Genomic DNA, 26,741 nt, shown 5'->3' with positions numbered 1-26,741 from the left:
ATACTCTCAGTATAATTTTTTTCAATGTGCGCCTTCAGTAGAGCATTTTCAAATTCTTGATAATGCCTTGGTTCATTGGCTGCAATTTAGACGAGGTATTCTGAAGAAAGAAAACAAGCTTTACACTTATAAGTTTCGAAATTACCGAGTGAAGGTGGGCAGGGCAGTTGTTGATTATCAACACAATTTTTCTGTTTTCTTTCATCATCTTTCTAACGAAATTTAAAATCCACTGCTTAAAAATTTTGCTTGTCATCCAAAATTTTTTGTTGCAGTTGTAGTCCAACTCTAATAACTTTACTCCTTTCAAAAACATCGTGGTTGTTTACTTTTGCTTATTACCAAAAGCTTCAGTTTTTCATTACCAGCCATATTTGCATGAACCAAGACTGTAATTTTCTCCTTACTATTTTTACCACCTAACATTTATCATCTTTAAAAGTCAGTGTCTTGTTCAGCAAGCGTTTAAAAAATAGACATGTTTCATCAACGTTGAATGTGTCTTTGGGCTTGTAGTCGTCAATTTTTTTTCAACTGTCCCTTTCTAATGGGTATAGTCTTCTTCGATTGCAACTCCACTTTCATCAGAAATAACTTTTTCGAGTAAACCATGCACTCTTTAAATTTGTCCAGCCAACCAGAACTTGCTTGGAATGTTTTATGCCCTAGAAAAGATGTGTACTCCGTAGCCTTTTCTTTTATAAATGTCCCTGATATCGGAACGTTTTGGTCTCGAATCAACTTCGTTCAAATCTACTTCATCTACACCCTCATGCAGGCATAATTTCGCATGCTTCTGTCTAGGTCCCGTTTCCTCAAACAGTTGAAAATTGAAACACTGAATTGTTAACACACTACTGACAGGAATACCAAATTTAAAGAAATTTCTTTTTTTTTTTAACGCCTGATCTACATTATTAAGCACTTCTAATGTTTCACACTACACTCAAGGATTTCCTCTTAGACATTGTGAGGTTACTTGCACAGCAGATAAAACAAAGCTGATTTAGGAACCACATCTACCGTGACAGGTGAAATTTAGTAAAAGTGTGGATGACTCATTTCTTTGAAACAACAGATGAATTTCCGGGATAAAGGAAACTCCTGTTTTCTATTGTTCTATTAGAGAACAATAGAAAACAGGTTGCCCAGAGCCAATATATTCACTGGGAATATATTGCTGTGGCTGTGGATGCATAGATAGCAGTTGACCATAGTAACTTTTCGGTACAGTAGTGTATAGGTTTTTTTTCAGACATTGCTGACCCACTGCTGGGCAAAGGGTTCTCCAAAACCTTCCATATTTTTCATCTCCTGCAAGGCTTTATGGGCACCACTAAATTTTAGAATGTTTTAGCTCTTAACCTGTGTAATTAATCCCTTTAGCTCTTAATTCGTGCTTTCTGCAGCATCAGCTTTATTGCCTAAAGACCAGAAGTGCAAACAATGCATACCCAGGTCTTTCAAAATCAGTTCGTTATATGGAAATTTTCTTCGTTATACAGAAACTATTTTCAATGTAATGACCAAGGGGAAATCAAAAAAGTTCACTACACAGAAAAATTTGCTATATGGAAGTTCATATAGGGAGAGGTCCAACTGTATATGTTTTTTTTTTTTTTTTAATAAATAATTGGTAAAAATTTAGGTATGGATAAAAAAGAAACATAACAAAATAATATATAAAAATATATTATTTTGTTTTACAATATAGTGAGATTTTACAGTGTAATGTTTTATTATAGTATACTGAGTTCATCACTTGTCACTTGCTTGGAATGTCTAAGTGCATTCTGTGAGAAACTGGAGGAATTCTTAAAGGCCTCTTCAATGAAGACTTGTAGGGATTAGGTCCTCCTCTGTGAGTTATCCAAGCTTTCAATCTGCACAACATGCAAATTAGCCCCTGAACATATGTTCATAAGGTAAGATACCATTGACACAATGTGGCTTAAAATGCTAATGCATTATAAAACCAATGATAATGAATGGCTGCCTGAGCTGAGTATTCCAATGCAAGTGTACTAAAAAGTAGTCATTTGACTTACGGTTTTCAAGCCCATGTGAAGTATTAAGATGGTGATGTGCTTGTATTTTCTTTATCTTGTGAATTTCTCTGAACTTATGTGGTCATCCAAAATTATAAACAGAAAATTTAATTTTTAATGTATTTTTATGTATTGTATAAAATTATTCCAAACTGGTTATAACAAAGATTGAAGAATATTTAAGTAAGATTTTATTTCCTAAATTGGAAATCACGGTATCAAGTAAATTTTGTCATAAGCACAAAAGAAAAGTCGAGTGCAGAAAGCACCCTTTTGCAAAGTATGTAAACAAATGAAATCCTCTCACTATTCAGTATTGTTTGAGACACTTTAATCTCCTTCGTGTGATGATTGGTGTGCACTCATTGCCATTTTATTATAAAAATAGAATTTTTATTAGTCATAATATATTATCAGCTGTAGTTTGTATATTTTCAGTTTTCTATATAAGACAATCCTTTGTACAACAATTTAATTTAGACAGTTTGGTTAATTTCCCCCCAGTAGTTTGCATTTATGACACTTTGTTTTTTGTCCCATTTCTTTTTGAAATTTCTACTATCATTCAATTTATTCCTCCACTTTCACCACTTTATATACTTTAATCAGATCCTCTGAGGTATGTTTTTTGCATTCTCTGTAACCCTTTGTAATCTCTTCTCATGCGGAAGCCCTTTTCCTGTTCACACTAGTTGAATGACCTCATCATTTTTGCTACACAAGATAAATGAGAAAAACAAGCAACTCACTAGAATGGCTCATAACAGCAATTTGAAATGCATTGTTCTCCAAAGGTGTTGTAAGCCTTTATGCACAATTTTTTACATATCACTGTGTTCAAGAATTATAAAATCATTCACTGAACTTTTTTGATCAAGCCTTATGTATCATGTGTTATTATAATTTTTCAAATACATAACATGCTTTTCAGAAAAAACAAGATAAGATATTTGTAGCTTACTAATAAAGGCAAGAAGCTGAAGAAGCACTAAGTAACAAAATTAAAATGAGAGAAGGGTTGATTTGATTCTAACCTGGCAGTAAGAGTAGGGTTATTTTTAAGTCTCATTTAATATACTGTCTTTCATGTGGATTTGTTTTTTTAAAAGAGTATACTAAATTTATAACTATAGTACTAGCAGCCATTCTCAAATATCTTTCAATAAAATCAAATTTAAAAAATTGTTTTATTACTAATTAAAGATATGAATAATATAAAGGTAATAAATCAAGCTCCATTCTAATGTTCTATGTGATTAGTTTATTTAACTAGTCAATTTCCTTCCCAATAATATGCGTTTTTATATCTGTCATTTAGCATTATCATTAGTAGAGGAATATGATGCTAGAAAGCAAGCTTAAAAAACCCCCTTCTAATTTCACCCATCCAATCACTCCAGATGTTTGTCTAGTTCTGCCTTGAATTTATTTAAGCTGTCAACTTCTACAATGATAGATGGAAGTTTGTTCCAGCAATCAACCACCCACTGAATAAAGGCAAATTTCTGCCTATCAATTATACAACTGTCTTTCCTCAATTTAAATTTATGTCCCCTCAGGCGACTAATCTGGGCAAGAGGAAGAATCCCATTAACGTTGATCTTGCTCAAACCATTCAAGGCCTTATACAGTTCAATCAGATTACTTTGCAGTGCCTAGTCTCCAGATACTGCAATTTGCAGAACTTAAGCCTTTCTTTGTAAGAGCAACCCTTTCTTACTTTCACCAATCTCGTTGTCCTTCAGTGTACTCGTTCCAGCAGCTCTACATCTTTCCGAAAATTAGGCTTCCAGACCTGTATGCAGTTGTTGTTGGGTTTTTAGGAGCATTAGCAACTAAGGCCATATTGCTCCGGTGCGGTGGTCATTCCCTGACCTTTCCGCATGCTTCGTATTTGGTGGTGACGGGCTCGAACCCCGGTCTAATCAAGAAGCATGTACTACGCACTGCTGCTCCTTCCCACCTGGCTACGGAGGCGCCCCTTGTATGCAGTACTCAAGGTGTGGTCTGACCATTGCCTTATACAAGGGGATAATCACCTCCTTAACCCTACTAGAAAAATTTCTGTATATCTTTGACGAGATACCATGACTCTTGCTACTCTTGCAGACTGTCTGCACTGCACTGAAAACTTCATATCTAACTGCACCACAATTATCCCCAAATCTTTTTCATTCTCTACCACCCTGAGTGTAGTACCACACACGTTACTCTGGGGTTACTGCTCCCATATGCAGTACTTTACATTCGTTAATGTTAAACTTCAGTTGCCACCTCAGCCCATCTGCTCAACTTTTTTAGATTCTGTTGCAGTAGCGTACTGTCCTTAGTATCATTTACCACTCTGCCAACACAGAAAAGAACAATGGACCCAACATCGAACCCTTAGGACTCCACGAAGAGCAATGTCCATTTATTACCACTCTCTACCTTCTCCCACTCAATCATCCATTTATCCATAGCAGCAATTTGCCCTTAATGTCATACGCTCCAATTTGTACAGTAATTTTCCATATATAAGAATATCAAAAGCTTTCCTAAAATCCAAGTCTATGATATCAAAATTATTTTTTGCAACCAGTTCCTTTGTGACCACATCATAGTATACAATCAAATTGGTCAAACAAGACTTCCCCCTAACAAACCCATGCTGTGTCTGAGCTATAGCTGAAGTCTTGTCTAGATGATTCTGCAATGCTTCTTTAACCCGTGCCTCCATTAATTTCTCTGGAACAGAAGTTCCATAGAAATAGACAGGTCTGTAATTACTTGTGTCACCCTTTGATCCTATTTTGTGAAGTGGGGTCACATTTGCACATCTCCAGTCCATGGGGACCTCCCCTGAGTCAGGGAAGCTCTCATAATTATGGCTATGATTTTGCTTACTTCCTTTGCTGCCTCCTTTAATATAGCTGGATAGATCCCATTCACCCCAGGTGCCTTTCTTATGTTTAACTTCAACAATTTCTCCTCTGCATTGCTCTCAGTTACTACAAAATTGTTTAGCTCCCTGTTACAGTTCAGTAAACTTCTGTCCTCCCCCTTCCTTACAGAATTTCTCATGTGTGAATGTAGATGCAAAATACTCATTCAGTTTGTCAGCTACTTGAGCAGAATCCTTAACAGTCGAATCATCGATATCAAGTATTCATCCCCTTCCTTCTAGAGTTTACATAAGTAAAGAACTCTTTACATACTTTGCAAAAGATTTCTCATAATCTGCCTTAACCTCCTCTATGACTTGATTACAGACCAGCTTATATCTACCATAGGCTTCTGTGTCACCTGATAATTTTATATGCATCCCATGTGTTGTTTTCTCTGCCACACATCTCATTAGTTCATCTGATATCCATTTATACCTAAACTTTGAACAATATTTCTTAGTTGGTATAAAATGCCTAGTAGCTTTCAAGATTAATTCTTTCAGTGCTTCCCATTTAGAATTTGCTGTTGGTAACATCATCAGTTGATCCCACTGTGTAGAATTTAAAAACTGTTTCTGACCATCATAGTCACCTTTACGAAAGCAAAAACCCTTCCCTTTATCCCTGATGGTAGTTACATCTTCGAGTAAATCCCACATCAGCACAATGTGATCACTGCCACCTAGTGCTAGTGGTATTTATATCACTTTGCTTAATTTGTCTGTCAAAAGAAACAATAAAAAAAAAGCATCCACAGCTGCATTTGATCACATGTACTTGAAATAATAAAAGCATACGTGAGAGGTGCCTCCATAGCCAGGTGGGCAGGAGCAGCAGTGCGTAGCACACGCTTCTTGATTTGACGAGGGTTCGAGCCCGTGCCCACCAAATACGAAGGATGCAGAAAGGACAGGGAATGACCACCGCATATCCCCAGAGCAATGTGGCCTTAGTTGCTTATGCTTCTAAAAACCAAAAAACAAACAAACAAAAGCATACACGATACTCCTTTGCCGATTAACCTACTGTTTAAACTGCTATCATTCCACATTGTTTTATAATGTCAGTCATTTGCACAAAATTGATTACTTAATTTCCTACTCGTTAAATTTTGTTTTATTATAAATCAGTCAAGGCTGTAGTCAAAGCACACCTATTGTGACTTTTCAAATATCATCAACAAACATATTTTTTATCTAAGGTTTTCATAGTAGAAAGATAGATATTCCATGAGTTATACACCTCATGGAATGTCTAAAAGAACTCTGCACACATTTATTAGCACATGTTTTTGTTCCAGATTTTATATCCTTCAATTTGAAGAAATATGTTGTTTCTGCTCGAAATTTTGTGCCAAAACAGCATATTTCTTTCTAAAAATATAGCAAAATTCTGTAAGGTTAGTTTTAATCAGATGATTCCCACAGTATATACCGACTAGCCCCCTCAACGTTGCATAGTACAGTAAACCCGGGGGTTACGTTCCTGAGAAATGTCGCGAATACTGAGTTATGGCTCCCATAGTAATAAAGTATGAAATATATAAGAAAAACTAGTCTAAAATTTTGTCTATGTATGTATTATATGTACCTTCATAATATGACTATGTACATAGACAGTACATAGTGAAATGCAAGCATATGGCATCGAAATGAAAATAAGAAACAATTTAATATTAAATGTAATATTTATTAGAAATTTCAAACAAATCTTTCAAACCAGCGCCTTTGCTTGCTAGCAAAAAAACATCCAGCCAGTGCTATCACCAGTTTCGCTAAAGTGTTGATAAAGGAGTTTTGCCTTTTCGCGAATGATGAGTGAACTTAACGAAATTTTATTTTGAGTTCGGTCTTCTATCCACAGATTTAAAGCTTTTTCCATTTTTTCTAATTAACATCACAAGTTACAGAGCATTTCGAAGCAATTAGCGCGTTTTCACGGACACTACGGCGAATTTTTTCTTCCGATTTTTTGATTGATCGTACCGTTGACTCATTGATTTTATAACGTTTTGCCACTGAGGAGACACTTTCACCATTAGAAATTTTGTCTAATAACTCAATTTTATTCACTAATGTCATCACCTTCTTTGATATTTTCACATTTCTCTTTTTATTCGTAGCCATATTTTTGTTGGGGTTAGAAAGAACTTGTCCACAATAAAGTCACTTTCTTCCGTTAACACACTCGAAAAAGTCTGTTTTACACTGCAAAATGGTAGATTTATCATTTTTGTAAGCATATAAATTTATTCAATTTATAAGCATATAAATTAAAAGCAAACAACGAAACCTTCCATGACAAACGCATAACACATACTGAACAAGGATTAGCAAGAAACATCCACACTCGCGATTTTTTTCACCCCTCTCCCCCCACCCACCGAGCGCTGTTTTGACTGGGAAAGATAATTTTAGCCACGCCCATGTTTTTTTATGGCGGAAAATATTCACGGCGCTTTAAAATTCACATTTTTTCAGGTTTCATTTTATATTAAATCGGCGATCGCGAAACCGCGAATACAGATACCGCGAATAGCGGGGGTTTACTGTATTATTAAACTCACTTTAAAATACCGGTTTGTGGTAAAAAGGAGATATTTTATGCAGGTGAAAGAATTTCATAATAGGATTAAGAAATATTTACATTCAAATGACTGGGTTGTCCTTAAGCCCTCTATAGATTTACTGTGTGAGGCTTTGACAACCAAAATATAAACCAGGCACAGTAATAAAATACAGGCATTACAAGTATCTAACTCAGGTACGACAGAAACTCTGCACACGAGTGCAACATGTCATCTACAACTCCTTTACATATGTGTAACGTGATTATACAGGGCCAGGACACAAACTGAGCCTATAGACGTCACCTACCCATACAATCGAATTGCAGTATTTCTACACAAAATCAGCACACAAACTTAACTGACATAGGTTCCCCCTCCCCCACTAAATACAACGTGCAACCTGTCAACCTGTCCTTGCACAAACAAGTTTCTAAAATGTCTTCATACATATTGTCAGAGCATCAGATTTTCCTTTTAGCTAAAGGGTTAAATTATAATGTACCACCACGTAGATTACCTTAGAAGCAATTAGTGATAGATTTTGAGTTTTGTCTCGGGAAAATTCCACAAAAAGACCTATTTGTTCAACAAATCAACCAAGTGGTAAATAGCTCGAAAATTACACAGTTATCCAGGTTAAATAAAAATAAAATTATGGCTTTACGGAAGCTACATGAGAACAACAACAACAACATTGTCATTCAGAAGGCAGATAAGGAGCCATGGTGGTTGTACACAATAGGTGCATGTATACTTGCATGTATACCAATGCTAGAAGTATAGTAAATAAATTTGATGAATTTGAAGTGTTGGTCAAGACATCAAAGGCGGATATTGTTGGGATATCAGAGACATGGTGTCACACTGATATAAGGAATGCCAGACTGGAATTTGGGGAGTACAATGTGTACAGAAAGGATAGACAGGATAGGAAGGGAGGAGGTGTTATGCTGTTAATTAAGAAAAACATAAAATCAAAAGAAGTGCATCCAGTTGATATAGATGAACAGTGCACTGTTGAGTCAGTTTGGTGTGACATAAGCACTGTGAAAGCAAAAATAAGAGTAGGAATGTGTTATAGGCCTAATGACTCGAATGAGTACAATGAACAATTGTACAGAGAAATAGAGTGGGCTAGTAAATCGGAATGTCTTATAATGGGGGATTTTAACCTCCCAGATATTGACTGGAACTTGTGGGTTGGGCACTCACACACTAGTCAGACTTTTGTGGATTTATTGGATGATTGTTTTCTGCAGCAGCATGTTCGAGAGGCAACCAGAGAAAGTAATACTCTTGATCTGGTTATCAGCATCTGGTGATCGTTCATGTATTAGGAATTTGCAGATAAAAGAACCTCTAGGTGGCAGTGATCACAGTGTACTGACGTGGGATTTACTTAAAGATTTAATTACCATCGGGGGTAAAGGAAAGGGTTTTTGCTTCCGTAAAGGCGAGTACAGTGGTCTCCGATAGTTTTTAAATTCTGTACAGTGGGATCAACTGACGATGTTACCAACAGTAAATTCTAAGTGGGAAGCATTCAAGGAATTAATCGTGGATGCTACTAAAAGTTTCATACCTATTAAGAAATATTGTTCAAGGTTTAGGCCTAAATGGTTATCAGATGAACTAATAAGACTCGTAATAGAGAAGAAAAATGCATGGGATGCATATAAATTATCAAGTGACTCAGAAGCCTATGGCAGATATAAGTTAATCTGTAATCAGGTCACAAAGGAGGTTCGGCAGGCGAAGGCAGATTACGAGAAAAACTTGGCAAAAGATGCTAAGAAAAACAGCAAGGATTTCTTTACTTATATAAACTCTAAAAGGAAGGGTATGAATCTGATTGGTCCACTTGACATCGATGGTTCGACTGTTGATGATCCTGCTCAGATAGCAAACAAACTGAAGAGTATTTTGCATCTACATTCACACGTGAGGAATTATTAAGGTTTGAAAATGCAGAAGGTTATCAAATTGTAGCAGGATACTTAATGATTTTATAATAGCTGAGAGCAAAGTGGAAGAGAAACTGTTGAAGTTAAACGTAAAAAAAAGCACCTGGGGTGGATGGGATCTATCCAGTTATATTAAAGGAGGCGGCAAAGCAACTAAGCAAACCCTTAGCCATAATTATGAGAGCATCCTTGGACTCGGGGGAGGTTCCCACGGACTGGAGATGTGCAAATGTATCCCCAATTCACAAAGGGGGATCGAAGGGTGACACGAGTAATTACAGACCAGTTAGTTTAACTTCTGTTCCGGGTAAAATAATGGAGTCGCTGGTTAAAGATGCATTGCAGGATCGTCTAGACAAGACTGCAGCAATAATTCAGACACAGCATGGGTTTGTTAAGGGAAAGTCTTGTCTGACAAATTTGATAGGATATTATGATGTGGTTACAAAGGAACTGGATGCAAAAAATAATTTTGATATCATATATTTGGATTTCAGGAAAGCTTTTGACACTGTTGCGCATGGAAGACTATTGTACAAATTGGAGCAGAATGGTATTAAGGGTAAGTTGCTACAATGGATAAAAGGATGGTTAAGTGCAAGAAGACAGAGGGTGGTAATCAATGGGTGCTGCTCTTCTTGGACTAATGTTATTAGTGGAGTCCCACAGGGTTCGGTGTTGGGTCCACTGTTGTTTTTTATATTTATCAATGATATTGATGAAGGTATATCAGGCTTAGTGTCGAAGTTTGCAGATGATACAAAGGTTGGCAGGGTTGTTAATGACAGTAATGGCAGCGTGCTACTGCAACAGGATCTAGATAATTTGGGCAGATGGGCTAAGAAGTGGCAACTGAAGTTTAACCTTGACAAATGCAAAGTACTGTATATGGGTAGAAGTAACCCCAGAGAAACGTACCAACTGTGTGGTACTACACTTAACGTGGTAGAAAATGAAAAAGACCTGGGAGTAATTGTGCAGGCAGATATGAAGTTTTCTGAGCAATGCAGACAGGCTGCCAGGGCAGGTCATGGGGTTTTGTCAATGATATATAGGAATTTTGCTAGCAGGGAAAAGGAGGTGATTATCCCTCTGTATAAGGCAATGGTCAGGCCACGTCTTGAGTACTGCGTAGAGGTCTGGAGGCCTCATTTTAGGAAGGATGTAGATTTACTTGAGCATGTACAGAGAAGGGCAACAAGATTGGTGAGGGGAATGAAGGGATCCTCTTATCAAGAGAGGCTTAAGTTCTGCAAATTGCAGTGGCTGGAGACTAGGCACCTGCGCGGTGATCTGATTGAGGTGTATAAGGCCTTGAATGGGTTCAGCACGCTGAATTCTGATGGGATCCTTCCACTTGTTCAGATTACGAACCTAAGGGAGCATAAATTCAAATTAAGAAAGGACAGATGTAGAATAGATGTGCAGAAATTTGCCTTTAGCCAGCGGGTGGTTAATTGCTGGAACAAACTTCCATCTGTCGTTGTGGAAGTTGATAGGTTGAATAAATTTAAGGAGGAACTGGACAGGCATTTGGAGGGAATGGTGTGATTTTTTTTTGGCTGATGCTGCATAAGCTCATACATTTGCTTTCTTGCATCACATGCCACTACTACTACTACTACTACTCAATAAACTAGACTATATTAATAAATTAGATAACATTATATCGGATAGCACAACCTGTCAGGCGGCGCCTCCGTAGCCAGGTGGGAACGAGCAGCAGTGCATAGCACACGCTTCTTGATTAGACCGGGGTTCGAGCCCGTCACCACCAAATACGGAGAATGCGGAAAGGTCAGGGAATGACCACTGCATATCCCGGAGCAATATGGCCTTAGTTGCTAATGCTCCTAAAAACCAAATAACAAACAAACAAACAACCTGTCAGGAGGTTGACTCAACTATATTTACTAATTTAGTTAATCAATACAAGGCTCTTACCTTATACCAAAAAAAAAAAGAGATTATATCTCAATGGTCCAATTGAAACAGCTGAAAGTTAGAACTAAAAATATACACAGTACCAGTACTTTTCAGACAATTAAAGCTTCATAAGCCAGGCCGATAGTGTCTTATAGAAACTCTGCATTTTCACACTTAGCCTGCATGCTTGTACAACATTATAAAACACTTTTAGACAAGTGTTAAAACATAATATTAAGAACTACAATGAATATATAATAGTCGTAAAAATCTCAATATCGGTAACAACTACATTGTTTTTGTTAGACATTACACAAATGTCAATGTGGAATACACGCTCAACATAATTTGGGATCTGCTGAATAATAGAACTATTGGGATTAGACTAAACTGCCTAAAAAATAAATTTTCGAATTAAGTAAACTTCTGACGGAGCTAATTATATTACCTTTCAGAATAGAGTATATAAAAAAAAAATTTTCGAATTGCTGATGGGCTTAAGCCTTAATAGCCTTATAGCAGAGATTTATTTGGACAATACAGCTAGGTCACAATTAATGCAAGTTCGAATAATGCGATATTCGATTTAATGCAAACCAAAATTCAGTTAATCCGAGACTAGCTACGCTAGCCTCACGTTACACGCCGCTACACTTCACTTGTTTATCTTTGCGTGTGCATGTTCTACTGCCTGTCGTAATATGCATTAGTTTTTGTGATTTGTTTTAATTGTTTTAAGAAGTGCCCTTAACAAAATGGACAAAGGGAAGATTCATTCAGATTAAAAATACTAGGGACAGAAAAAAGAAGAGGCTTGTTATTAGATTAGAGCAAACAATTTATGTGATTGTTGTTGTTGTTATTTGGTTTTTAGGAGCATTAGCAACTAAGGCCATATTGCTCCGGGATATGCGGTGGTCATTCCCTGAATGACCTTTCCGCATCCTCCGTATTTGGTGGTGACGGGCTCGAACCCCGGTCTAATCAAGAAGCGTGTGCTACGCACTGCTGCTCCTTCCCACCTGGCTACGGAGGCGCCATTATGTGATTGAATGACATGAACGTGGTCATAGCAACTCTAAGTAAGACAAGATGTTGGAATGCCTGAATCTACGATATGGAATATTATAAAACACGCAGGGGAAGTAAAAGAAAAATGTAAAGTTGCATCAGCTTTTTGTGGTTTGTAAACATCTACAAGGAATAGAAGTATTACTATGATAAAAATGTAGCATCTTTTAACTGTATGGATTGAGGATTGCAATCAAAAATACATTCCCCTTAGCAGAGCAGCCATTCAGACAAAAGCTTTAAATTTGTTTAACAGAGTGAAAGAAAAAAATAATGAAGTAGAAGAAATGTTTAGTGCAAGTTTTGGTTGTTTGATTGATTTAAAAATTGAGTTCAGCTGCATAATGTTAAAATTACCGGTGAGGCATCCAGTGCAGATGAGGATACAGCATTTAAATATCCTGATGTTTTAAAAAAAATAATCGAAGATAGTGGATCAACAAATATTTAATGTGGTTGAAACCAGTTTATTCTGGAAAAAGATGCCTTCCGGAGCTTACATTTCTAAGAAAGAAAAAACTCAACCTGGATTTAAAGTGTCCAACTATCACCTAATACTTTTATTGGGAGGTAATGCTCAAGGTGATTTTAAATTGAAACCGATTTTTGTTTATCGGTCTCCAAATCCTCATGCTCTAAAAGGTTACAACCATAGAGCACTTCCAGTTATTTGGCGATCAATTAAGAAAGCATGGGTGACCCATTCTGTATTCACTGACTGGTTTTCAAGCTATTTTTGCATTGCTGTTGAAAAATATTGCAAGGAAAGCAACATCGCATTTAAAGTACTACTAATTTTAGGCTCCTCCGTAGCCAGATGGGAAGGAGCAGCAGTGCTCCTTCCCATCATCGCCCGTCACCACCAAATACTGAGGATGCGGAAAGGTCAGAGAATGACCACTGCATATCCCGGAGCAGTATGGCCTTAGTTGCTAATGCTCCTAAAAACCAAATAACAAAACAAACACTAATTTTAGATAATGCTCCAGGTCATCCAACTACACTCGGTTCATTATGTGAAAATTTAAAAAATCATTTTTTTGTCACCAAACACAACATCTTTGTTGCAGCCCATGGGACCATCACAAAATTTAAGGCCTTCTACGTAAGAAAAACACTTAAACAGGCAATTGCTAAAACTACTGGAGACGATGCAATTTCCTTAACAGAGTTCTGGAAAAATTATAACATCAGACATGCAATAGAAAATACTCAGCATACTTGGCAACAAATAGCTGCAAATAACGTGTGGAAGGGCATTTCACTTAATTTTACAAAGATTAGTGGCTTTGAAGAAAAAACTGTTATAGAAGAAATAACAAATATTGGAAGAGAACTTGGATTTGTTGAACTAGAAAATGACGATGTTCGGGAACTGCTCAATTCACACTCGGAAGAATTGACTGGTGATGATCTCCTACTTTTAGATCAACAAAGAGCATTTGAAGAAGCCGACAATGATGCCGTAGAACGAGATAATATGCATGTGAAGTAGTTCACTCTCAAGGAATTCAAAGATATCTTTCGAGCTGTAGAAGTTGTGAAGCAAAAAATTATGGATGCTGACCCTAACCTCGATCGAAGCATGCAAATTCGCTGAGATGTGGATAAAGCACTCTGCATCTACCAGCATATGCAAAAGGGTTTAAAGAAAGAGAAAATGGTTCAGTGTGTGCTGCTAAAATATCTCAAAAGACAAAGATATTTTCATCAGTGTAAGCTTACCTTAGGAATGTTATTTAAAATTTTTTGTTTTTATTTTGCTTTCTCTAATTACAGTACTCTATGACTTTGTTAATAATGAATTTAAATTATAAATATATTATTTATATCCTTTACTGTAATATTTCTTTAATAAACATAAAAACTTATGTTTAAAATTTTTCGTTACCTATTTCCGTCAAGCTGGAACCGATTACCATATTTTACACATAATTATAACTTTGAATAATATCAAGATATTTCATACAACCAACTGTTTACCATAAATGAGTTACATAAAGCATTAGCCAAATCAAAACAAAGTGCAGCAGGTTCCGATGGAATCCACCATCAAATGATTAAACATCTCACCGAAAATTTCTGCTTTTACTAATTTATAATAGGATGTACCTTGAGGACACATATCCAGACTCTTGGTGGCATTCATTTGTGCTGGCCTTTCCAAAACCAGGAAGGACCACTCAAATCCATATAATTATCACCATAATCCTCTTATCAACTGACTTGGAAAAACTTTGGAAAAAATGGTGAATGATCGGTTAACGTGGTTTCTTGACTCATGCAATCTCCTTGTCCTGGTCAATTCAGTTTTCAGAAAAACAGATTAACAATAGATATAATGACAAAAGCCTAAGCAAACATACAATCACAGTTGTTTGCTCCAGAAACGTGTTGTTTCTGGAGCATTTCGTACCTCACCTGCATACAGTTTATACATAGAGATCCACGAACTGCCACTCAGTCTTTGTAGACAAGTTCTTCTTCTGAACTATGCTGCAAAAATTCAAAGCCTTCCCGGCCAACTTGGCAGTATCTCTATAATCTGAGATGGGAAACTTCTTTATATGCAAATAAACCTAGCTTATGCAAATCTGCTGTTATCCAACTAAAAGAATTACTTTCACAATGGAACTTAAACATGGATAAAATCTACCAAAATTCCCCCACATCTCACCCTCCTGTGGGAAATCAGTTCAGTCGACTATGGCATGGATCTCACAAAATGGAAACAGAACAATATCCTCCCAAATCAACATGTAAAACAGCTACATTCCTCGTATTTAAAACAATTCTTAGACTATTTTCGTCTGTATACTGACGGCCCCAATACAGATACACATGTTGGTGCTGCAGTCATCTTGCCAAACAGCATAATCTTTCAGTCTCTTCCAATAGAATGCAGTATTTACAGTGCTGAATTGTTTGCAATAAGTCTCTCACTAGACTACATTGCCAAAACTTCCCTCATAAAAAATATAATTTTTACAGATTCATTAAGTGCAATATATGCTTTACAGACAGAAGATCATCCATCTCATCTGTATGTAAGAAAAATTCTTTCTTTGCTTATCACTCACATCTTAGGACAAAAAACAAAGATTCAGATTCGCCTGGATTCTTGGACATTCTGGAATATTGGGTAATGAATGTGCAAATCAAGCTGCAAAACATCCTTCAAATGAAAATTCTCACCTATATAAAATTCCCCAAAATGACTTTAAAAACGTCATTCGAAAGGCCTCTGAAAACATATGGACAGAGACCTGGAAATCTCAAACTAACAACAAATTATACCAAATCAAACAGCAGCTGAAATCTCGAAAATCAAGCTTTCGGTCTAACTGAAATAAAGAGGTTATTCTCGCCAGACTTCGCATCGGCCACACACATTTAATGCACTCCTATCTCCTAATGAAAGATGAAATAACAAAACTTGAAGGCGCAATATAGCCGAAGCAGCTCTTGCACCATAAAACCACAAACAACAACAACCAATGATAATACCACTAATGATGTTTTACAGACACTTATTAAGGTCTACGTGAAGTTGCAATTTACACTGGAAAGAGAACATGGAAGTACTAAATCTCTAAATTTTTTAACACTTCACACTCACACGGGATGTTAACAAAATACAATTCAATATTTATCGTAAGCTGACCAATACTGGTAAGCTCCTCCACTATAAGTTACCATCCATTCGCGTACAACAGAGCTATCATATTTAACTAGTTCCTCAATGGTTTTAAATATTGCACTACACAACCTGCCTTTCACTTAGAAATTGAAGAATTAACCAACAGGTTTTTGAACAGAGGATACCCTCTCACTACTATTAATCAAATAAAATTGCAGGCAAAGGACAGATCAAAAAATACTGCACCAAGCAATAAAGTTAATAAAAAATACTTTATTTTAATACTTTATATAGAACAATGGCATAAGCAACTAAGTAGAATCTTTAGGGACACAGAATTTAAAATTGTAGCAAAACCTATGAGAAATTATACTCCACACTAAGAAATCGTACTGCCCTTTCCTCCTTTTCAGTACAAATAGATGACCTTGTATATAGTATTTCATGTGGAAAGTGTGACTCCACTTACCAAGGCTCAACCAGGTGGGTTCTGGTCTTGAGATTGAAACTAACATGCTGCATTAGTCCGAGTTTCACGTGCTCCGGCGTCAGAATATGCTTTTTGTGCTGTAAATAAAAATCACACGTTCCTATTTAATGAAGAAAAAATTCTAAATGTCCAGGATAACTATATTAAGTTATTACTATTATTTTTTTTAATGAAAACCCCAGACACGAGACGTACTAGGACCTATAGTACTTAGTACCATGCATGGGTTGGAGGTTGAGAAGACAAAAGAAGATATTTGTTAATATTAGACTTGAACTTCTGTAGACTGTAATTTTCAGAAAATATGTATGAAGGAAGGCTTATCCAGAAAACAGCAATGCAATGAATAAGCGAGGAAGATGAAAAGTTGGTTTTGTGAGTTTGAAGTTCGACAGTGAATGGATGTTGGCTGGTGGTGGCACATGTTTAGACTGTTTTGAAAGAGAGAGTGGGAATGATAGAAACCAGTTCAGAAGAACAGTGCCCATGGAAGTATCTGTAGAAAAGGCATGCAGCAGAAACAGAATATCTATGAATCAGAGAGTGGAGAGATTATGTGAGAGATGAGTCATTAATTAACCTAACTGCCCTCTTCTGAATGGAATCTAGAAGCTTGAGAGAGGTTTTGGGGGCACTGCCGGAACAGTATTCCATGGTAGGGCAGATTTGTGATTTGTACAGAGTGAGCAGCTGTTTGGAAGAAAAGTAATGCCGAGAGCGAAAGAGAAAACCAAGTTTTTTAGATGCAGAGGAAGAAATATTTGTAATGTGCTTGTGACAAGAGAGATCAGAAGTTAGGGTAATCCCCAAAAGAGATATATCAACTTGCCTAGATATCGGAGTGTCACCAAAGATAAGCATAGGAGCAGAAGAATCCTTTTTGTGATATATGACAGGACTGAGTTATAGAAGAATTGAAATCAACTAAGTTGTCTTTGCCTCACTGGAGAATTACCTGAAGATCGGCATTTAAGAAATTGGTAGTGGATATTTGAGAAGCTGATCGAGCAGGGCAAGGTTTCTCAATTGAAATGCTGGAATTAATTAATAATTGGAATGCTGATGATGGGAAAAATGTGTCACAATACACAGTACATTGAACCCTGCTGAAATTGGGGCTGCATAGCTGCATGCCGCTGTGAGTGCTCATGCTAACCACAGTTCACTGGCGACAGCGCCTACAATGGGCACGCCTGCATCGAAACTGGACCTTGAATGATTGGAAGAAGGTTGCCTGGTCTGATGAATCACATTTCCTGTTGCACCATGTGGATGGCCGGGTATGTCTGCATCATTTACCTGGGGAAGTGATGGTGCCTGGATGCACCATGGGATGAAAACAAGCCTGTGGCGGTGGTGTCAAGGTTTGGGCGATGTTCTACAGGGATAACCTGGGTCAGTCATCCATGCGCCGGGCACTGTGACATCTGCCACCTACCTAAACATCATCGCTGACCGGGTGCTCCCTTTCATGGCAACGATCTTCCCCTCTGGCGGTGCTGTCTTTTAGCAGTATAATGCGCCATGCCACACTGATGTCTGGTGAATTTGGAGTCCAAATTCACCAGACATCAGTCCCATCGAGCATCTGTGGTTTTTATGTTAGAACAGCAGCTCCGATCTGTGGTGTCTCAGTCATGGACTTTACAGGAGTTAAAGGATCTGCTAGTTACGCGTTGGTAGCAGAACCACAAGACACATTTAGAAATCTTGTAGCATCCGTGCCTCACCGGCTATGAGCTGTTTTGGCTGCACATGGAGGACCAACATCATATTAGGTAGGTGGTCATATGTTTTGGCCAATCAGTGTATTTGTGAAATGAAATAGGAAGTGTTTGGGAGGTTGAAATCTTTTCTCAGAAAAGTTTGCTCTATTAGTGTGTCAATTCATGGTGTATTCAATAGTAAGAAAAAGTGTGTGCTGTATGAAGTAATGAAATTTTTGGATATGGCATACATGTGGTAAGAATATACTAAGATCCTTGATATAACGTGACTTTGACAATGCCTGCATACACATTACTGCTGCCTCTACTCTACCAGTCACTATCTGGCAGAGTAGAGACAGCAAGATTATACACCAGCTGATCCGGAAGCCTCGTAGAGAGTTTCCATTAGATTCAGTCCGGTGTGCTATCTAGCAACCAGCCTGCGAACACGATTTTAGAGCTGTACCCTTGAAATGTAAGGTGTTTGGTTCTCGCCATGGTGTTCATCATGACATCAATCATACTGCATGATGGAAGAGATCGGGGGAGGGTTGACCAGAACTTACCTCTGGAGACTAAACATGAGGTTTATCACGTCAATCCTCAAATAAGCAAAGTGGTGGTATTGCACCATTTGATGACAGTCATCTACCACCTAGTATTGCCTGGTAACACAGAGGGGCAGCATTCCTCCATGTGGTGTGGGCACCACATCTTGACCCCTGCTTACGTTGGTTCACACCTGGGTGGCCACCCACAGTGTGCTTGCGTATGGGGTTATACCCAGGTTTACTAACAGTCCCACCATCGTGATGGTGCAAGCAGAGGATTTGGCTGTCACAGACTGTCCGGACTTCTCCAAAAGTTGGTCCACTTGACTTCAGTGTCACCCCAATATCAGTTCCCTCAGTGAATCGCTGAAACCTTGGAAATAAAGTTACATGGTAATTTTATCAATGTTCGACATCCCTACCTTATTTATGATTCGTGGTCATTCACATGCATGTGACAGGATAAATAATCTTCTATTAATAGCTTAACACACACATTCCTTGTGTCATTTTCCACCCTGAGAACAAGATGTTAATCGAAAAGCTTAGTCTGCTTAAGGGAAGGAAATTATTCAAAAAATAGTGTTATTTTACCATTGTAATATTAAAGTTTTATCATTATCGTAATCATTTCTTGCTTTAGTGAATTTGATGCTATGTCTTCTATCAATCAGAGTTTCTTGGGGGGTTTGATATGTTTTGGGGTCAGATTCGGCTTTAGCTCGATCCCAGAGTGGCGAATCATTTGTGGGCAATGAGTGGAAGAATTCATTAAAATTATTTAAAATCATTTTTAGTTGGTCATATTTGGAGAGTATTGTATTGAAGATATCCTAATAAACTGAATGAGGTAATCTCTTATATCTTTAAGTTATTATTTTACACTCAAACGAGTGATAGAGGTAGAAGCTCCCTACTGTTTTCTTAGTCCATCTGTCTTCATGTCTTTGAGCTGTGTGTCCTGCTGAAGACCATGCTTACCTAAAGAATTCTGATATTGACAAAGAATCGTAAACCACGTACTTCTTCCACTAAGAAAACAGGTTCTCTCTCTCTCTCTCTCTCTCTCTCTCTCTCTCTCTCTCTCTCTCTCTCCACATCTTTATGAGTCATTGGGGGTATATCTAAGCAGAATCCTCAAAAAACTCATCTGTAGAACTTTATGAAGCTTCAGTACCCTGGTTATTATTATTTTTTTTAATGTTTCATGGCACATCGTTAAATTAGTCTGTAAAGGATCCACATCAAAATTCATGGAAAATCCATGAAAAGGTTTAAAGGAATACTGTAAATGATGGTGTAAATCATCATCAGCCATTTTCAATCCACTGCAGGATGAAGGCCTCTCCACCAACTTTCCAGTTCCTTCTGTTTTGTGCAATGGCCAACCATTTACTACGCACAAACTCATGAATATAATCTATCCATCTCCGCCATTGTCTTCCAGGTTTTCTTCTAGCTCCTCTTGGATACCATTCTGTTATTTTCTTAGTCCATCTGTCTTCATGTCTTCGAGCTATGTGTCCTGCTGAAGACCATTTTAGTTCTTTAGTTTTGATAAGAATGTCCTTTACTTGAGTTTGCTGCCTAATCCATGTGTTTCTCTTCTTATCTAACAGTCTGATTCCCAATATAATTTGTTCCATTCTTCACTGTGTAGTTCTCAGCTTCTCTTCCATTCTTTTGGTGAGTGCCCAAGTTTCACTTCCGTAAGTCATGGTGGGGAGTATACATTGGTTCATTATTTTACGTTTCAGACAAACTGGGATATTGCTCATCAGTATGTGACTATATTTCCTGAATGCTATCCATCCAAAATTTATTCTTCTCTTGACTTCCAGCCATTTATCATTATTACAGCTAATAACTTGTCCCAAATAAGTATATGACTCCACCTTTTCAATTACTGCTCCTTCAATCATTATGTCCCTTTCTGTGGCATACTTGTTCATCATTACTTTTGTTTTAGCCATATTCATCTTTAGTCCAAAATCCTTACTAACTGTGCATACCTGATTAAGATTTTCCTCTAATTCTTTGGGATCGTGGCTTATGACCACAATGTCATCTGCAAATCGTAAATGGTTTAGATACTTTCCATTCACATTGACTCATTTCTGCGACCAGTCTAATCTTCTGAAAGCTTCCTCAAGGGCAGCAGTAAACATCTTCGGAGATAGTGTCTCCTTGTCAAAATCCTTTCTTGATTTTAAATTTGCTATTGTCTTTGTCTAGTCTAATAAAGGAGGTAGCGTTCTCATATATTTTCTTCAAAATCATAATATATGGAGTATCTATGCCTTGTCTTTCCAGTGCCCGAAACATACCCTTATGCTGTATGGAGTCAAATGCCTTTTCATAATCCACAAATGCTAGGCATAATGGTGTTTTATATTCATTTGCTTTCTCCATTAGCTGTGATATTACATGAAGGTGATCCATTTTTTAGAATCCTGTACTAAAGCCAGCTTGTTCTTTCGGTTGATTCTCATCAAGTATTCTTTCTAATCTGTTAGTAATGACCCTTGTGAAGAACTTGTAGATGTGGGATAACAAGCTAATTGGTCTATAATTTCCAATTTCTGATTTATCTCCTTTCTTATGCAGCAAAACGATGATTGCATTATTCCACTGCTTAGGCATCATACCTTTTCTAATGCACTTTGTGAAGAGCCTTACCCATGGGCATCCACAGAAAATTTTCTGGGGGGGGGGCAAAGCTTGGTGACAAATAATTACATCAATAAACTTTTATTTAATTAAACTTTAATTTAATTAAACAAGTAGATTATAGAATACAGTATTGCATCAATACAAAAACACATACATAATGTATATAAATATACAATATAAAGGAAACAAGAATTAATATATATATATATATATATATATAAAGCAGCTTTTTTAGTTAATTATAATACCAACTTGATAAATTGGAGAATTTAGCATAAAAGTATTAGGGATGCAAACAGAAACAGATAGCTTCAGCTAATTATTGATGGGGTATATTGAGTGGAGCTAGCCTTAACATTCCATTCAATGTATCCATATATCTATAATTAGTTATATTATCATTTTAATTTTACTATTTTATATTATTTTATTTTATGTGTTTATTTATAGGGTACAACAAAGAAGTCCAACTTAGGTTACCTGACCTGAACTTGGCCCTTTGAACTAATGAGTATAGTTTGCACCCCTAATACATTTATGCTAAATTCTCCAATTTATCTAGTTGGTATTGCAATTAACTAAAAAATTGTTATGTACAGACAGATGTAATGTACAGTCATATATTTGATGGCATTAATCTGTTCTGTCACTCTTTCTTCTTTTCTATTTCTTATATTCTTTTACATAACTTCATATATATATATAGATATAGATAATAATAATTTCGATAATCACGTATCGTATAAGAATTGAATTCTCCGTCAATCACTTGCAAACCTATTGATGACATTTTCAATAAATTTCTTCTTTACCACTTCCTCTTCTAGTTTCTTCCTGTGCACACTAATCATACATAAACCTTATAGGTGAGTTTCTGAGATAGTGGACACCTTAACCATGTTTTCACACATCTCAAGGTGCTGAAATTTCTTTCAATGGTACAGGTCGTAACAGGTAATGTCATACCAATAGTTATTGCTGAATTAATAGAAGGGAAATAGTCGCAATGTTCTAAAACTTCTGGTAAAGTTTGGGGAATATCAGTTGATGAACCAAAAACAGGAACTGTGTTTTATTGCTGCAATAGATGAAACACGTGTTCTGTGGTTACCCCGCCGAGGGCCGAAACCGGCCAACCCCGTAATAAAATTTTAAGGCAGACAAAGCATCCCATGGTCGAGGGTTTAAGCTTACATATCTCAATCACTTTTACAATTATAATTTGTGGAATTTTTTACTCGATCCCAGGAAGGGGCAAGTGCCCTGTTTTCCCCCCTCCGCGGATGCCCATGGCTTTGCCAGTTTTTGTGTTATGTCTCTTCCTCCCAATTTTAACAACTCTACAGTAACTTCATTTTCCCCCGGGGCTTTCTGATTCTTCATTTTCTTCAATACATGTTCTACCTCATCAGAAAGAATATTGGGTATGTCGTATGTGTTGCTAATTTGTGATACATCTTCCCCACTGCTGGCGTCATTCCCTCGCTCCTTGTATAATGGTGTAAATATGTATATCATAAAATAACATAAAATTAAGCTAAATTTAAATGAATAATCATTACTGAGATAAGACTTCTTTATAAAGAAATCTTTATAAAGAAATTATTACTTCTTGATACTTCTTTATTTAATTCATATTAGAGTGAAAATTAAGAAGAGTATAAAAAGCTGAGGAATGGAGGAGCACATATCTATGATGTGTACCTAACTGATGCATGTATCATTCACCGAATGCAACAAACAAACAAACAAACAAACAGAGAGAAATGGGAAGAACCTGAAGTAGATTGGTAAGAAGAGACTGGTCTTTTTTGTGGTCATCATCTCATCGTTTAAGTGTAAGAATGGATTTTTAAAGGCACGCAGTGGAATGTGAATTGACAATCAATCTATACTGGATTGATTGTTAATGAACTTGAACTTATCAAATCATCAGATTAAAGAAAATTTGACAGGGGTCTAGTACACTTTGGCACCCTGATTTGTATTTGGTTATGGTTAGCACTCCCATGGTTCTTAATTTGTAGTTGATGTTCAGCATTATCAAAGTTTTGTATTAATCTATTAGGGGAATGTGCACATGGAGTCTGGTATGCATTTAAATCTCTTTGGGCACTGTATATACTATAAGCTTGGCCGTTAGCATGCATGTTGGGAATTTCACTGTACAACCTTGCTGACAATCAGTAAGGAACACCACATTGCAAACTTGTCAGCTGTATGATTTGTGATCTCTGTATACTGGGTTTGCAGAGATTGCAGAAATCTCACCTCTTGCTACTGCTTTGTTCATAATAGAGCTGATGGTGTCATAGGATAAGAAAACTACTTTTATATCAGTTTGCTTGATTGAATATATTGAATTCTGTGGGTTAATGAGCTGTGAAAGGGAAAGGCCACTATAATGCTACAGTTTCCTGGAAGGTTAAGCTTTTGTGTGCAGTGGGAAGTTTTATGGGAAATGAAATTACTCCATTTAAGGCGAGGCAATCCCAAGCACAGAAAGATGACACAGATAACAGAGCTCATATTCAAGGTAATTTTTTAAAGAGCAATATTTCTTTTCAATTAACACCTGATGAATAACATAGATCTTTTTTCATGGAGGGAAATGATGTGAATTGTACTGAAGGAACCGACTAGACTGTATTAGTTTTCTGAAAATATGGGTGTAAAGAGATAAGTTCTTTTTTTCTGTGGTAAGATTGAAAAAGTTTGTGCTCATCCTTCTGCACATCCTTCAATTTACCAGTTGACCATTAACCAGAGCTGCAGGGGATTCATGAACTACATCTATTGGAAAATGTAGCAGCCTGGAAAGCAATGTGTCGTGGATTTCTGGCTCTAGTGTGGGTCATCATGGAACAAGTGACTACATGGGCTGTGTAAGGGTAACTAAGAGTAAGAACATGTGCATGCATACTTACATATACACTAATGCCAAAAGCATTGTAAATAAACTTGTTGAATTTGAAATATTGATTAAGTCATCAAATGAGGGCATTGTAGGAATAGCAGAGACATATCATTCAGACATAAGTGATGCTGCAATTTGAATATGGGGAGTACAATATAAACAGAACAGACAGGACAGGATGGGTGGAGGGGTTATGCTCTTAGTTAAGAAGCATGTTAAATCTAAGGCAATGCATCCAGTCGACATGGGTGACCAGTGCAATGTTGAGTCAGTTTGGTGTGATAAAAGCACTGGAAAACAAAATTGAGAGTAGAAGTGTGTTATAGTCCTTATGACTGTGATGAGTGTACTAAACAGCTATACAGAGAAATAGAGTGGGCCAGTAAATCAGAATTTCTTATAATTGGGGAATTTTAACTTTCCAAATATCATAATCTACATTTCATCACTAACTATATGCATAACGTGTAAAATCTGGGGGGGGTTGGAATTAGGTACTTGCTGTTCTTATTGAAATTATTGGAAAGGAAATACAATAAATAATAATAGAACTGCAGTTTAAAGGAAAGAAAGTAGAGTTAATAACATCAGGGAAGGAATTGCAGTAAATAATATCAGAAAAATGGTAGTTTAAAGTGAGAAAAAATGGCAGTTAATAACCTAAGAAAAATACAGAAAATAATTACTGAAAAATGTATGGTAAAATGCTCAATCAGTTAGCAACAAGGATACAAAAATTTCAGTCGATTAAAATTATCACTTTGTTTATAAAACTGTACTAGAAACTGTGTCATGTTCTTTATAAGAAGTGATAATGTTTTGCTTAGAAATACAGTGGAATTTGTGAGTGGTGAGGTCAGTTATGTAGGGAAGGCAAACATGAAATTTCTACCCCAAAATATTAATTGCCTCTTGGGTTGCTTGCACTGTATGCTATAATCATATTCAGAATTGCTTCCAGTGTAGGAACTACATCATTCAGGTACACCCTTCTGTCCTGGTTACATTCATATAAAATATTTCTCCATTGGCATGATACAGTAAATTCAACATGCATGATGCACACATTTGAATTAACTGTGGTTTGAGTTCATGTAACCACTAAACAGATGAGAACATTCTTGTCAGCTTGAATATATAGGTTGGAGAAGTTACAGACTTCATTATTACTTTTTCCAAATTGCAAAAAGTAATGCTGAAGAAGTACTAAGTGCTGCCTGTATGCAAGCATTAAAAAATAAATAAATAATAAAATTTAAACCACTATTAGAAAAAAAACCTAAATAAAATAAAATATCAGAATGCACAAGTTCCTGCTCATGCAGGGAGACTCATCAGCACAGTATTCTGCAAATAGTTATTGGTACAACTACTGCCTGGCAACTCACTTACTGTACCAACTTAAAGAGTGAATACAGACACCACTAAGAAAGAAAAATAAGGAAGTTTAAGAGGAACCATTGTGCCAGAGTGAAGGGAGTTAATCCACAGATGAATTTTTTCATTATCTTGTTTCTAGGAGGCTATTGAGGGAGTTGTATATTGTGTTGAATGAGTTCATTCTGCTCACTAAACAGGATCTTTGGCCAGATATACTCAGATCTTGGCTCCGACTACATGCATTTATTTTTGTCATTCTGATGTCAGGTGGATATCTTGAAGAAATGTCCTTCAACAAGTTGTGGCATTACTCAGTGAGATTGAAACCTTTTTTGTCTAAAAAAACTTGAACTCCAAGTGGATGTTAAAACTAGCATATATTTCATATATATTTACTGAAATTAATAAGTTGAATATTCAGTGACTTTCAAAAGAAAGCTGAAATTATGGAAAAAGAAATGGGAAGGAAAACAAGGTTCTTGAACATTAAATTTGCTCCTGGAAGATGAACTTGCTGAATTTTCTGACATAAAAAATTGCTATCATGGAACACTGAGAAAAACGGACTCTTAATTTTGGCTGCTACATCCTGGAGGACATGTCTAAATATAGCTGGATGTGCATCCCATTTGACATTGACATCTAAGATTTGGCTGATGACATATCGAGATCCATTGATGAGGCACTGCACTCCAGATTTCAGAAACAAACAGCAGATTCTTCAGTGCCTGAGGCTCTGAAAGTTTTACCCTTTCTACAACTTACTTCTGTGAAACATACTTTTCAGCACTTGTCGTCATAAAATCTAAACTAAGTTTCAAAGCTGACTGCACCCAGAGCATGATTTAAGATGCAGTGCAATGAACAAATACATGA

At 36.7% G+C, this 26,741-nt stretch overlaps 1 protein-coding gene across 1 annotated transcript in view; it reads left to right on the top strand.

Annotated features, from left to right (window-relative positions):
• LOC150085767 (PHD finger protein 12) overlaps positions 1-26,741 on the top strand; it is a 529,395-nt gene that overhangs the window by 369,797 nt on the left and 132,857 nt on the right. The window lies entirely within an intron of this gene.

This window comes from Mastigoproctus giganteus, chromosome 5 (genome assembly GCF_048544385.1).
Source record: "Mastigoproctus giganteus isolate SK-2022 chromosome 5, ASM4854438v1, whole genome shotgun sequence".
Lineage (NCBI taxonomy): Eukaryota > Metazoa > Arthropoda > Arachnida > Uropygi > Thelyphonidae > Mastigoproctus > Mastigoproctus giganteus.
Note: the sequence above shows the minus strand (reverse complement) of the source record. Positions and strands in the feature narration are given on the sequence as shown.